Source organism: Chinchilla lanigera, unplaced genomic scaffold (assembly GCF_000276665.1).
Source record: "Chinchilla lanigera isolate Chin_1 unplaced genomic scaffold, ChiLan1.0 scaffold00032, whole genome shotgun sequence".
Classification (NCBI taxonomy): Eukaryota; Metazoa; Chordata; class Mammalia; order Rodentia; family Chinchillidae; genus Chinchilla; species Chinchilla lanigera.
In genome coordinates this window covers 9215035-9229350 of record NW_004955433.1, presented here as the reverse complement: position 1 = coordinate 9229350, position 14316 = coordinate 9215035, and the positions used below count along the sequence as shown (strand labels likewise).

Here is a 14316-nt window from a genome sequence, read left to right as displayed (position 1 = left end):
CCACATCTCCAGCCTTTTTTTTCCTTGAGACAAGGTCTCACTAAGTCACTAAGTTGCCCAAGCTGACCTGGAACTTTTGATCATCCTGCCTCAGCCTCCCAGAGTGCTAGAATTACAGGGATGTATCATCACACCCAGCTAAAAGAAAACCTCAGAGCAGGCAGACTGACATCATCAGCCTTGACACTTAAGGGGTTCCTACCCATATTTTGTTCCAAACACGGGACTAAACTACTTTTTGAAGGTCTTCTTCAGCTGGGGATAAAGGAAAGAAAGACACTATCAATGAACTCCAAACATTCCCCTCCAACCCCAGTGTGGTGGACAAAAAGAGGCCACAGGTTCCAGATGTACCTGTCCTGCAGCCACAAGCCTCCTTGCCGTAGCTGCGTGATGTTCCAGATGCCCTTGGAATATTTTCAAAAAATTTTTTAACCCCATTTTCCCTCAAAGCTCAGGAAGCCTTGTCCTCAGCATGGGAGAAGTTGCAAAACCTGGTATTACCCAGATTCCAGTCTTCAGGCAGGAGGGAGCTCCCGACCACCAAGTGCCCTGCTATGCTCTGGCCAGGGTGCTATTCCTTACGTGGACACACCAATAATCCCTGTAAAATGTTAGTGGGACATTAGCCCAGGAAGCTATAAAATTTGAAAATGAAAGATGTATCTCAGGTCAGATGATACAATTATGTGTAGCTGTGACCCCATGGACTAAGACAGATGATAAATGACTGTTGTACATGGATTTTTATTTCCATGAGCAGGCTTATGAAAATGTGTTTGGAGTTCCCCTTAGCCCTGATATTTCTTCCATTGTCTTTTTTATGTGACTAGCAATAGATAAGGTTATTAATAAGAATGATCAGCAGCAGTAATAAAAATGGTTACCACTCATTGAGTTTACAATGTACCACATTCAAAGCTGAACACTTGAAATAACTTATCTCCTTTAATCTTCAAATAACTTTGTGAAATAGATAATATTATATTCCTGTTTCACAGATGAGAAAAATGAGGCCCAAAGAAGTGAATAGTAGCTAGTGCTGTAGGGAGAGTTTGAATCCATGCTGTGCCCACAGCGCACCTGACTCAGGGAAATTCCATTCCCTATGAATTATTGGAGCCCATCCCAGAATCGCCTGGCGCTAATGTGATGCCCAGCACAGGGCCTATATCTCTCTGCTTCCCTACTATTTCTCCTTGGTAAATTCCCAGCCTACAGCCCCAGTGCTGAGCCAAGAGAGGGCCCATCACCTGGGCCAAGTTCTCATTAAAAAGAGTGTGTGTTTGGGGGGCCTAATGATTATTTTCAGTCCTGGTTACTGCTTATTTGGTTTGGGTTTTGCACGATTAATTAGGAGCCTAAATTAATGAGAAGGGAAGCACGTGTCCAGCTGGTCCTCCCAGATGTTCCTGGAAATAAACTCTCCAATTTGCACAGCGTGACAGCGTAAACATGACTAGGGGAAATGCTCTGAGCTGGTTCAGTCCCCAACACTCCTGGCGGCGAGGAACTCTGGCCTGGCTGGGCACTGTCTGTGCTTGCCCAGGTCTATGGTATGCTTGTTCATCCTGTTCTTCACTCTGCTGTGGGCAGCCATGGTTACACAACCTCACCTGCATCCCTGGCCAGGAAGGGGAAAAGAAAGCCCAAACTCAAAGTGAGAGATAAAGACAGAGGGAGAAGAAGAAAGAATAGAACTATCTCTGATGAGCAGAGCAAGAAAACAAAATCCTAGAAAACAAAATCCCAAGCCCAGTGCCACGTGAGTCTCACAGGCACTTAAAAGGAAGCTGAGAGTCCAATTTCTGTCTCATCCTGTCCCTGGCAACACTTTTATCTGCCTGAGGAGAAAGGGATGATCTATCTGTGCCAGTTCCATCTAACTCCTCATTACAGATGAATGAAAGCAAATTGGGCCTATTGGGATCATTTCACGTGTCTCCCTGTCAGGGGGACCTCCCCTTATGTGACCTTCACTTACCAAAGAATAAGGGAAATTCCTGAAAGTCAAGATAAGGTCAAGGAACTGTAGGTTTCCTCTGTCTCAGGGTAATAGGCACCTCCTCTGTGCTGACCCTGGGCACTGGGCTCTGCCTGACTGAGGCAGTCATAATTTCCAGCCTTAAGGAGTTCATGGTTGAGCTGCCCTAGCTTCGCCCATCACAAATTTGTCCAAGGTTATTGAGCTCTCTTGGGTACATACAAACAGTAGAATGTTATTCAGTCTTGAAAAGGAGTGAGACTCTTACACAAGCTACAACATGGATGAACCTTGAAATCATTATGCTAAATGATCTAAACCAATAAGACACAAAAGGACAAATACACATGGTGCCATTTTACAGGGTAACTAGGGTAGTCAAAAGCATGGAAGCAGAGAGTAGCAGGGTGATTACCATGGGGCAGAAAAGGAATAGATGGGGAGTTGGTACAATGACTATATGTTTTACCACTATGAAAGAAAGAAAGAGGGAAGGAAGGAGAGAAGGAAGGAGGGAAGGAAGGAAGGAAGAAGAAAAGAAGGAAGGAAGGAAGGAAGGAAGAAGGAAGGAAGGAAGGAAGTTAGTTAGTTCCTGGATTAGTAGGCTGAGATCACCCCTCTGTAAACAATTTTCCCCTCCAAGTGTCCCTACTGCAATCTCTTGTTCAGGTTGGATCATTATCAATCTACACAGCATTCATTCATAAATATTAGTGACACTAGAAATATAGGGGTAAACAAAATGAGAAGATTTCTGCCCTCAGAAGCCTACATTTTAATGAAAGTGAACTAATAAATAAGTAAATTGTTCATTTGAACACTTGTTGGAGCTTGTTGGGCTCTATTTTGATCTTTAAAAATTTGTGTCCTTAACACTTATTGCAGTCAAGTAAAATACACATTTTACTAATGTACCCTGTGTGCCTGTATCCCCCCTCCACTGAAACAAGCCTGGATTATTGATTTTATCAGTGTAATTCTGAACCTAGAATAATATCTAGCAATAGATATTATGTTAGTGTAAAATGAACAAAAGTCAACAAAAATTACAAAGGCAATACAATGTTTGATTGTGAGAAATATCATAAAGGAAAGAGACAATGATCTGTGACATAATAAAGAAAACAACTTCCAGGAAAAAAAGATAAAGTAACTTGAGATGTGTGATCTTAAGTTAGTGGAATAGGGGAGTGTTTTTTTGATAAGATGACGTGTGAATGGACACTGGATGGACAAGACAGAGATCTTCAGGGAGCTGCACAGCAGATGAATCTTCTAGGCAGGGGAAACAGTAGGTGCAAAGCCCTGAGACAGGAGCATCTTCACATGCTGGAGGAACAGAAAAGATGTGGCTGAAGAGCAGTGAGTGAAGAGATATGTGGGACCAGGTGAGGTCAGAAAGCTCAGGTGGGGAAATATTTGGGAGGACCTTGCTGACAACGTAAGGAAATTGAGTTTTATTCTAAGTGTGATGGGAAGCCACAAAATACCGGTTTTCTGTGCAAGGCTTTATTTTTTCTTTAATTGTGTATATAAACATATCCTTTTCATGTATAGCACAATAACATTTATGTACATTCCCACTGTCTGCACAATCATCACTAACTATCTCCACAACATTTTCATCATCCCAGCTAATTTTCCTCCCACTCAACATTAACTCCCCATTTCTTCTTGTTCCCTCCCCTCATCAACCACCATTCTATTTTCTATGAATTTAACTACTCTAGATACATCTTATAAGTGGACTGTCACATTTTTTGTCCCTTATGACTGGCTTATTTTACTTAGCATAATGTCTTGAAGGTCCGTTCTTATTATAGCATGTGTCAGAATCCCCTTTCTTCTGTAAAGTGGTTAATAATATTATAGTGGATTGACAACTTATAACACCCAGTTGGACTGAGAAAGTGTGGTGCTGGGTGTGGGAGGCTGCTTGAGGACTGTTGCCAGCAGCATAAGAGGCAGAACTGGAGAAGAAGAAGTGAGGCTGTTGGGAGCTGAGAGAAGCTGTAAGGAGCTGTTGGTTGTTTCGGAGGAACTGTCATGCTGGCTTTCCTGGTGAACTTAGCTGTTTTCATCCTCTGAGGAGCTCTGGACCTTGTCGGCACTGAGAATAGCTTCGGTTCTCTTTGAGGAAGCTCTGGTCCTCACTCTGTGCATCGCTTCCTGGCTTTGGAGGGGAAGATGATGCACCGCCAGTCTCCTGGAGAAGTTTGTGTATTGGCTTTCCTGATGAGAACTCAGTTGTCTGCATCATCAGAGGAGCTACTGTTATGGGCTCTAGGCCTCCTGTTAGACTCGTGGGAGGCATTGTGATGAGCTCTTGGTCTTCAGCTGGACTCATGCGGGACATTATGGTAGGATCCAGGCCCTCAGCTGGTCAAGAGTCTTTGCTCTTTAGTGTGTGGACAGACTTCCTGCACCCTCTTGTATTGAATTCTTTGGGTGACTGTTATAAATAATCTTATAAAATATATGCCCTGTATTATATTGTTCCCATTGCACTATCCCCCAAACCATAACAAATATGGATGTAACACATTTTGCTTACTCCTTCTTCCATGATGGATATTTGGGTTACACTTTCCTTTTTGAATATTGTGGATAATGTTATTATGAACATGAGTTTGCAAATATATATTTAAGGTCATGCTTTCAATTCTGTGGGTATAAATCCAGAAGTGGAATTGCTGGATTATGTAGTAATTCCATGTTGATTTTTGGAGGAACTGCCATACCTTTCCCATAGTGCCTGGATTTTACACTCCCACAAGCAAAGCAGAGAGGGTCTGATTCTTCTACTTCCTACAGGGTGTGCCACAGGCTCTCACATAGTTTTGACTTTCATCTCCCAAATAATCAAGAAGGCTGAACATCTTTTCATGGACTTCGTTCATCTTTGTACTATCTTCTTTGGAAAAATGTCCGTTCAGGTTCTTTGCCTACTTTTTAACTCATTGTGTTGTTGCTGAGTTGTAGGAGTTTTTACATGCAACTGATATTAATCCTTTATCATATATGTCATTTGAAAATGTTTCTCTTGGCCTGTGTACACTTTTTCTTCTCTTGGTAATGTTCCTTGATACACAAGTTTTAAATTTCAATGAATTCTAATTTGTCTATGCTTTTTTAGTTTTGGTTCTTTTCCTATGTTTTTGGTAGTATGACAAACAAATCATTGGAAATCCAATGTTCTTAAGTTTTATGCCATATTTTTTCTCAGAGTTTTATAATGATAGCTCTTACAATGAAGTCTTTGGTATATTTTTCCTTTGATATATTTTCTGTTAAATTTTTTATATGCTGTAAATGTTCCATTTCATTCTTTTGTATGTGGATCTTTAATTCTCCCAGCCCCATTTGTTACAGACTCTTTTTCCCTCCATTGCATGGTCTTAGCACCCTTGAGGGAAATTATTTGGTCACACAAGCCAGGGTTTATTTCTAGACTTACCAGTCTATCTCATGGCCTATATGTCTGTCTTTATGGCAGTACCATGCTGTGTTGGTTACCGTAGTTTTGCAGTTGACTTTGAAACCAGGAAAGATAAGATCTATAGCATTTTTCTTCTTTCAAGATTACTTTGGTTATTTCAAATGCCTTGACAGATCATAGGGAGTTTAGAATGGATTTTTCTATTGGTACAAAAAAAATGTTGGAATTGCAGTTGTTCTGTACATTGTCTCGGTTAGTGACATTTTAACAATGTTAAGTCTTATAATCCCTGCACATGGGCTATATTTTCACATTTATATATTCTTTAATTTCTTTTCACAATGTTTTGTAGTTTTCCTTGTATAAGCCTTTCCTGGTCTTGGCTAATTCCTAAGTATTGTATTCTTTTTCATGCTATTGTAAATGGAATTTCATAATTTTCTCTATATTTTGTACATTGCTGGTATTTAAAAATGAAACTGATTTTTACATGTTCACTTTGTGTTCTGCTATTTTACTGAATTCAGAGGGTATTTTCTTTTGGCTCTTGTTTTTGTTTTTGAGACAAGGTCTCACTATATACTTCAGGCTGGCCTTGGACTCACTATGTAGCTCAGGCTGATTTGAAACTATTAGTTCTAAGATTTTCATTTGTTTTTGTGAACCTATTCTATTTTCTACATTTAAAATCTGATATCTACATGCAGAAATAATTTTACCTCTTCCTGTCTAGTTTAGATGACTTTGTGTCTTTTTCTTGTCTAATGGAATAGAATTGATAAAAAGCATTCATCCTCAACTTTTTCCTGATTTATAGTAAAACTTTTCAACTTTTACTGTTGCCTATGAGGTTAGTTGTGGGGTTTTCATTATGGCCTTCTGTTCCCAGTTTCTTGAATATTTCTCATAAGAGTGTTGAGTTTTGTCAGATGTTTTCTTTGCATCAGTTGACATTACAAAAGTGTTTTCTTTCCTTCATTGTATTGCAATATCACATAGATTTCCATATGCTGAAGCACCCTTGTGTTCCAGGAATAAATCTCATTTGGTCATGCTATATAGTCCATTTAATATGCTGCTGAATTGAACTGTATTTGAAAGTATTTTGTTGAGAGATTACACTTAACATCTAAATGTATAATAGTCTGTTTGAAATTGATACGACCTTGACTTCAATATCATATATGAATTCTATAGCTCCATCCCTATTATATCTTTATACTGTATATTATATACTCATTAAAATATACTTACAATTGTTTTGTTCATTTGTCTTTCAAATCTTGTAAAAAATAAAAAGTAGAATTATAAGTCAAAATAATAATAATAGCTCTTTTATATTTGCCCATTTATTTACCTTTACCAGGAAATCTTTATGCTTCACATGGCTTTGAGTTAGTGCCCAGCGTCTTTTCATTTCAATTTGAAAGGCTTCCAGCAACATTTCTTGTAGGGCAAATCTATTGGTAATGAATCCCCTTAACTTTTGTTCACCTGCAAATGTCTTCATTTCTCCCTCACTTTTGCATTAAAGTTGTACCACATACAAAATACCCTTATATTGTTTCATCCAGCACTTTAAATATATCGCTCCACTCCCTTCTGATTTCCACTTTTACTGCTGACAACTCAGTTAATTATTTTGTTAAGTATCCTGTGTACATGACAAGTTCATTTTCTCTTGTTGTTTCCAAGATTCTCTCAGTCTTTGGCTTTCAACTGTTTTATCATGTGTCTAAATGTAAGTTCGTTTGTGCTTATTCTACTAAGAAGTTATTAAGTTCTTCAAATTTGTATGTCTATTTATTTCCTCAAATTTGGAAAGTGCTCAACCATCATTCCCTCAAATAATCTCCTTTTCTCTTTCTGTCCTCTCCTAAAACACCCACAATGCACATGATAGTGTACATGACGCTGTTCCACAGGTACCTAAGGCTCTGATCATTTATGTTATTCTTTTTCCTTGTTGCTCCTCAGACTCACTTTTAAATTCCTATCCTCAAGTACACTGATTCTTTCTTCTGCCTGTTTAAGTTTACAGTTGTATACCCTAGGGAATTTTTCAACTCAGATGTTGTATTTTTCAGGTGCAGAAATTCTATTTCGTTTCTGTTTTGATTTCTTTATTTTGATAGTATCTTCGTTTTCTCCATACCACATTTTCATGATTACCTTCAATTTTTGTCCATATTTTCCGTTAGCAATGTGAGCTCATTTAAATTCTTTTAAGTCTTTGTCTAGAAAATGTGACATCTGTGCTTCTTCAGGAAATGTGTGTACCATGCTTCCCCATCTCTTTGTGTCTCTTGGGATTTGTCGTGTTGTTGAAAATCAGACAGTATCTCCCCCAGCTGAGACAGATTAGCTATGCCAGGGAAGTCCTTCACTAATTTTCTGAGTCTTAAGACCAAGCTGAGGAAAAATTTTAAAGTTTTCTCAGGCCTTTACTGAGCATGTTTTCTTGGCTGTGTGTTTGTGTCACTTTTTCAGTTCCCCCATACAAAATCTCACCTGAGCTTCTCCTTGTATATTCTGTTGTGCATCTCCACCCTCACTCTCCTGCTCCATCATCTGAGACTGAGGATCAGTCTCTCTGTAGCTTTCCGTCTCAAGCACCATCCATTGCTTCTTCTTACCTGAGACCTGTGTGAAGCAAAACAAGACCTGTGCAATCCCTCTGAGAGTCCTCAGATGGGTTACTATTGTAAAGAAGGCCTGCGTTCCCTGCAGAGTGAAGGAAGGAATGGAAAGCTGGGATGTCACCTCCTCCAGCCCCAGATGACACTGCACTGGGAAAGGGATGAAGGAAGGCAAGCAACAGCGCTGTAAAAGTTCCTGCCATTTTAAATGAACTTTGTTTCTACATTGAAAACTTCGGTTCTTTTGTGGGGCTTTTTTGTTTTGTTTTGTTTTTGCGGGATTTTTGTTTGTCTTGATTTGTTTTCTGTTTCATTGCCCTGGGATCTACATCCTCAACCTATTTTGGAGGCTTTCTTGATTGCACAAATCTGTAGCTGTTTGCGAACACTCCTATACATTTACATTAACCAGTTTGTGGTGGTTTTATTTTTTGATATTTGGATAAGGGAACAAGGAGAGCTTCCTAATCTGCCATTTTGCTGACATGACTCTCACAGGATAAGTCTTGTTAAACAGGTTTTTAAAAAATAAAAACAGAAGAATAAAAGGAAAGATAGAGGGCAAAGATGAAGAAAAGGCGCAAGAAGAGAGATGTACCTGTGAAACCATCGCTATGATCAAGATGATGACATTCCGTTCACATGCAGGAGACTCCTGGTCCTATGAAATTCCTCTGAACCTTTATTCCTGCCTCCATCTCACCTTATCATTACCCAAACAACCACTGATTTACTTTCTTTCACAAAAAATTTCTTTACATTTTATAGAATATATTCAAACAGGACTATTATCTTCTGCATCCTTGTTTTTTTTGTTTTTTTTTTTGTTTTTTTTTTTTGGTTTTTTTTGTTGTTGTTTTTACTCAGCATAATTATTTTGAGATTCATCTGTATTGTAGAAAAAGTCCATAATTTATTTTCTTGCTCAGTAGTGTTCTGTGGTATGGACATGCCACAGATGTTTGATCAGTTCACCTGCTGATAAACCTTTGGATTAGGTCCAGTTTTAGAACATTTCAGATAAAGCTGCAATGAACAGTCAGGTAAAAGATTTTATGTGGACATACAATTTCATTTTTTAATGATTAAATAGCGAGAGTTGACTGGCTAGGCCACATAGTGAGTATATGCTTAACTTTTTAGAAAACTACCAAACAATTTCCTGAAGAATCCATACTATATATTATCTTATATTCCTACCAACAGTGCAAATTCCTCTACATTTTACCAACACTTCATATGTTACATCTCTTTAATTGTAACCATCCTAATAAATGTATAGTGGCATCTCACTGTGCTTTTAATTCACATTTCCCACGTGGCTAATAAAATTGAACATCTTTTCCTGTATTTCTTTGCCTTCTATGTACCATCTTTGGCTAAGTATGTATTCAAACCTTGGCCCATTTTTTATTGAACTGTTTATTTTTGTTTTCTTATCATTGAAGGTTATGTGTAAGTGCAATTTATCAGACATGCAATTTGCAAATATTTGCTCCTCCTATATTCTCTTTTCATTGTTTTGTGCAAAGCAGAAGTTTTAAATTTTGAGGAAATCTAACCTATTATTTATGGATTATGTTTTGGGTATCATATCCAAAAAATGTGTGACTAAATTAAGGCCAAATTCTTTTCTTTCCTTTATTTCCTAGATGTTGTATAATCTCATGTTTTAAATATGAGCCTAGAATTTGTTTTGAGTTAAATATTTTATATATTGTGCGGTTGGAACACAAGTATATTTTTTCCATGTAATTGTCTAATTATTTCACCACCATTTGTTGAAAAAGACTGTTCTTACCCTACTGAATTTCCTGTGCACACCTCTGTCAGAAATAAATTTTCTGTGTATGTGTGGGTCTATTTCTGAGCTCTGTATTTTGCTCCATTCATCTGTCTACCTTTTCTTTAACACCATGCTCTCTTCTTTACTATAGCTTTCTTACAAGTTTCTAAATCCAGGAGTATGAGTCTCCCTCTCTGCTCTTTTGCAAAAATTGTTTTCCCTCTTTGAGCCCCTTTGGGTTTCCATGTGAATTTTTAAATCAACTTGTCAATTTCTACAAAACAAAAGCTTGCTGCAATTGCCTAAAGTCAGTATCTATAGATCTATAGATCAATTTGATGAGAAGAACACTGAGACTTCCGACCCAAGAATGTGGTACCACTCTTCGCTTCCTTAGGTCTTCTTCAAACTTTCTCAGTGCTTTGTAGTTTTTAATGTACAGGTTTTTAAAATCAGATTTAACGCAAGTATTTTAAGCAGAGGATCAACATGATCTACTTTAGTTTCTAAAATAAGAATAAAGGACTGATAAAGGAAAAGGTGGGAACCAAGAGTTCAACTGGGAGTCTACTGAACAGTTAATGCAAGTGTTGATGCTGGCTTAAGCCAGGATGGTGACCGTGGAGATGGACACAGAGCTGGTTTGGGATTTCATTAGGTGGAACCACATAGGATGGTTCAGATTTCCATAAGTTGAAGAAGCTATAAAATTGGCAACTTTATATGATTCAACCTAATATTTTAGAGGTAAATCAGGACTCAGACCACACTAATTAATTAAAAGCAGAGAACTAATGAAAAGGAAAGATAAAGGATGGTTCTTAAGAGCTCTGCTCAAGCAACCATGTAAAGACGATGCTGTACCCCCACAGGGCAAAGACTAGGGCAGGAAGGAACACTGCAGCCTCACTCACTCTGTCTTTCTCTTTCCTCCCATTCCTTTCTCTTTCCTTCACCTTTAGCTTTTCAGGGGACACAGTTGTCACAGGCTACATGTTTACTTTTAAACATGCATTTTTCCCACCTGGCTCCTTGTCTGACATTTTAATGACTTTGTGCTGGTTTAGCTTTTCATGGGCAGAGCATACAGAAAGCACATATTTTCTGTGCACAGTTTGAGGTTCGTGCATGCTCCCTTAATGTTAATGCCATAGCAACATGCCCTTAACTTTTTATTTCTTTGAGCTCGACCCTCATCTGGAAAGGTTCTGAGCCACATTTTCAAGCAATTTGGTGCTGATCATCATGCGGCTCCTGCGTTTATGGAGGGAAGGCTAGGAACGCATGCTTGAGTTTATACTCAAATTACTATCCCAAATGACTCCATAGGGTGTTTCTTTTAGGGGTCACTGAGAGCCAGAGTGGAATGTTTTTCCTTCTTCACTTTATCCCGGGCCTTGGGGCACAAGAACCATAAATGCAGGTAATGTGTTTAATAGCCAGATTCTCTAGGCTCATTTTCCACCTCTCTCCCCACCCCTGGTGATACTCACGAAACCCCACAGAGTTGGCTGGAGACATGCCTTGTACAGCCCTGTTTCTACAAAGGCTGAGATTTGGATGGCTGAGCAACATAGCTGGGTAGGCCTTAAGCACATGACTCTCCTCTCCTTGGCTCAGCCAGACCACTTGTGATTGAAGAAGTCCAAACTGAAAAGCACAGCTCATAGATAACAAGTTCCCCATCACTGGAGGTATTCAAGCACTGTCCGAAAAATTGCTTGACAGGGGCACCTGCGACTGGAGATGTATGCAACTGACAAGGGATTGAACTATAATAGTCCTCCTGTTATCCATAATTTTGCTTTCCATGGTTTCATTTACCTGCAGTCAACTAATGCCTGAAAACATTAATTAGGAGGAGATTTTTTAAATATAAGTTTTGAATTGCATGCCTGTCAGGATTTAGTTCTAAAATGCTCCCCCCTCAAACTCTCGTGTGTTTAGAAGGTGATTGGGTCCTGGGGACACCATTCTCACCCATGGCTTTATCCAAGGATGAGTTCAGTGCTGAAAGTGCTGTGAGGAGGTGGGGTATAGTTGGAGGTAGCTACTGGGACTATGACCTGGAGGGCGTATTCTAGTTCCTGGCTCCTCCCTTCTCTCTCTGTCTCCTGGCTGCCATGAGATGAGCACCTTTCCTCTGCATGCTCTTCCACCAAGCCCTTTCTGTCGTGGAGTCAGCTGACCTAGCTGCATGCTGGGTATTTTGTCCCAGTGATGAAAATGTAATTAAGGCAATGCTTCTCTGAGTAGCAAAATGAAATCTGGTACCAATCTGCTCCATCCTGCTCGGAATATGAGCCATTGCTTTGTTCAGGACATCCTTGCTAGATATACTACTTACCCATTAGTCACTTAGTATACTGTTTGGTTATCAGATTTTACTTTTGTGGATATCACAGTGCTTGTGTCCAAGTAACCCTTAAATATAGCCCAACATTGGGCTGCACCTCATCACAGAGGCATTGTGTCACCTCCCACTGTCTCAAGAAGATCAGTATAGTAAGAGAGTTTGAGAGAGAAGTCACATTCTCATAACTTTTATTCCAGTATATTGTTACAATTGTTCTGTTTTATCAGCAGTTATGCTTAATCTCATACCAGGCCTAATTTATAAATTAAATTTTATTATATGCATCTATGCACAGGAAAGCCATGGTCTGTATGAGATTCAGTACAATCCATAGTTTCAGGCATCCACTGAGAGTGTTGGAATGTACCCCCTGCAGATAAAGGAGTACTGCCTTTACATCACTACGTTCTTTAGAAAACAAGCTTTTTCTGGGACTAAGATAATGCTTCCTTGCTTTAGCAGACATTTATTGGGTACCTGCCAAGGGGGTGAGAACCAAACTCAATCACACAGCAGTGGCCCAGAAGGACATGAACCTACCCTCGAGGATCTTCCAGTCTAGCCAGAATGACCATCATAGATAACTAATTTACAAGGTGGTGGCAATAGTTGTGACTCTCAGGCCCTTTGCTGATATTTTACATGGGTTATCTCAAAGATACCTCCAGACCCTTATAAGATCCAGACCCTTATAAATTTGCCACTTACCTCCTCTCCCCATGCCAGACATACTGGTTCTCAGAGGCCTTCAAATGAAAACCGTTCTGTGCCTCAGCACTCTGGAAAGCTGAAGCAGGAGTATCACAAACCGAAGCAATTTCACACAACTCTGTCTCAGAATTTTTAACAAGGGACTGGAGATGTAACTCAGTATGAAGCCCCTGAGTTCAATCCCCAGAACATCAAAATAACAAAAACAAAAAAATGTCTCTGCTTGAGCATTGAAGCCTCCTAGCTCAAAATAATAAACTACGATAACACATTTTGCTTAAAAACTAAGGTTTGAGTCTTGTCAGATATCCACTGCCATTTTGAAAAGAACAACGAGGAAGAAAAGGTGAGAGAGTTGACAATAGTTCTATTATGTGCTTGCCTGGGAGGGGCAAAGGATTGGGCATCCCTAGCATGATGCACAAATAAAACCAAAGATAAGCTACTTTCCCTTGACAAACTTAAAATCTAATTGTAGCTCTTGGCTTTAACGCCGTCTTCTTAGAAAACTCTGCACCATGAGGGCCAAATGGAGGAAGAATCTAGAGTGCAGGGTGAAGCACAAAAGAAGAAAGATAAGGCAGAGGTCCTAGTAAAATAGCTTGTATGCCCATGGAGGCCAAAGGAGCAGAAATAAGGAATACTGAAAGCTGAGGATCCTGGTATAAGTTGTTTGGCTGCATGCTACTGTCTAGAATGTGTCCCAGTGGATTAGAACTTCATCACCGTCTGATCACCAAGACCATGTAAGACCATGTCACAAAGACCCACCTTGTTTATAACTAAAGCAGTACTATGGGTCTTTTGCCCTGGACCTGTGGCATTCGGGACCAGTTCTGTTCCCAGTTTTAGGCGAGTGCAACACCTGTACAATAAATCATCTATTCTGCTGTGTTAAAAAAAAATCTAATTGCAGAGTTGAAAAAATGATGAGCAAGTGGCAGGACTGAGATGTGAAAAATAAAATAGACATTTTTCAGTTCTGGGTTTCCCTGTGTGTCTTTGCCTCTCCGAGTCTCCAATTTCATCTGTAACAGAGTTTTCCAACAGAATTTCCAGGGATAATGGAAATGCCCTACATCTGCACTGTCCAGTACAGTAGGCCTTAGCTTTCAAGCTCATGAAATGTGGTTAGTGTGACTGAGGTCTAGATTTTTAATATTACATATTTTAATTACTTTAAATTTAGATAGCCACAAGTCTTTCATGACTACCATATTAAGCAGCACAAATACAGAATGTTAAGAGTTAAGAGGTTTCATCCACAAAGTGATGTTTTGAGAGAAAATCTCAGAAGGTGCATCTTGTCTCTGAATCTGCCTTGTAACAATGGAGTTGGTAAAAAGCTTGGTTTCTGGAGACGGAGACACATCCCATCTGTAGCATATATGTGAGAGGCCC

At 39.3% G+C, this 14316-nt stretch overlaps 1 long non-coding RNA gene across 1 annotated transcript in view; it reads right to left on the bottom strand.

The window, feature by feature from the left end:
- Positions 1-6056: 6056 nt before the first annotated feature.
- LOC102020155 overlaps positions 6057-14316 on the bottom strand; it is a 34415-nt gene continuing 26155 nt past the window's right edge. The window contains exon 6 of the long non-coding RNA XR_261569.1: positions 6057-8066. This is a non-coding gene — a long non-coding RNA (uncharacterized LOC102020155). The remainder of the gene's footprint in view (positions 8067-14316) is intronic.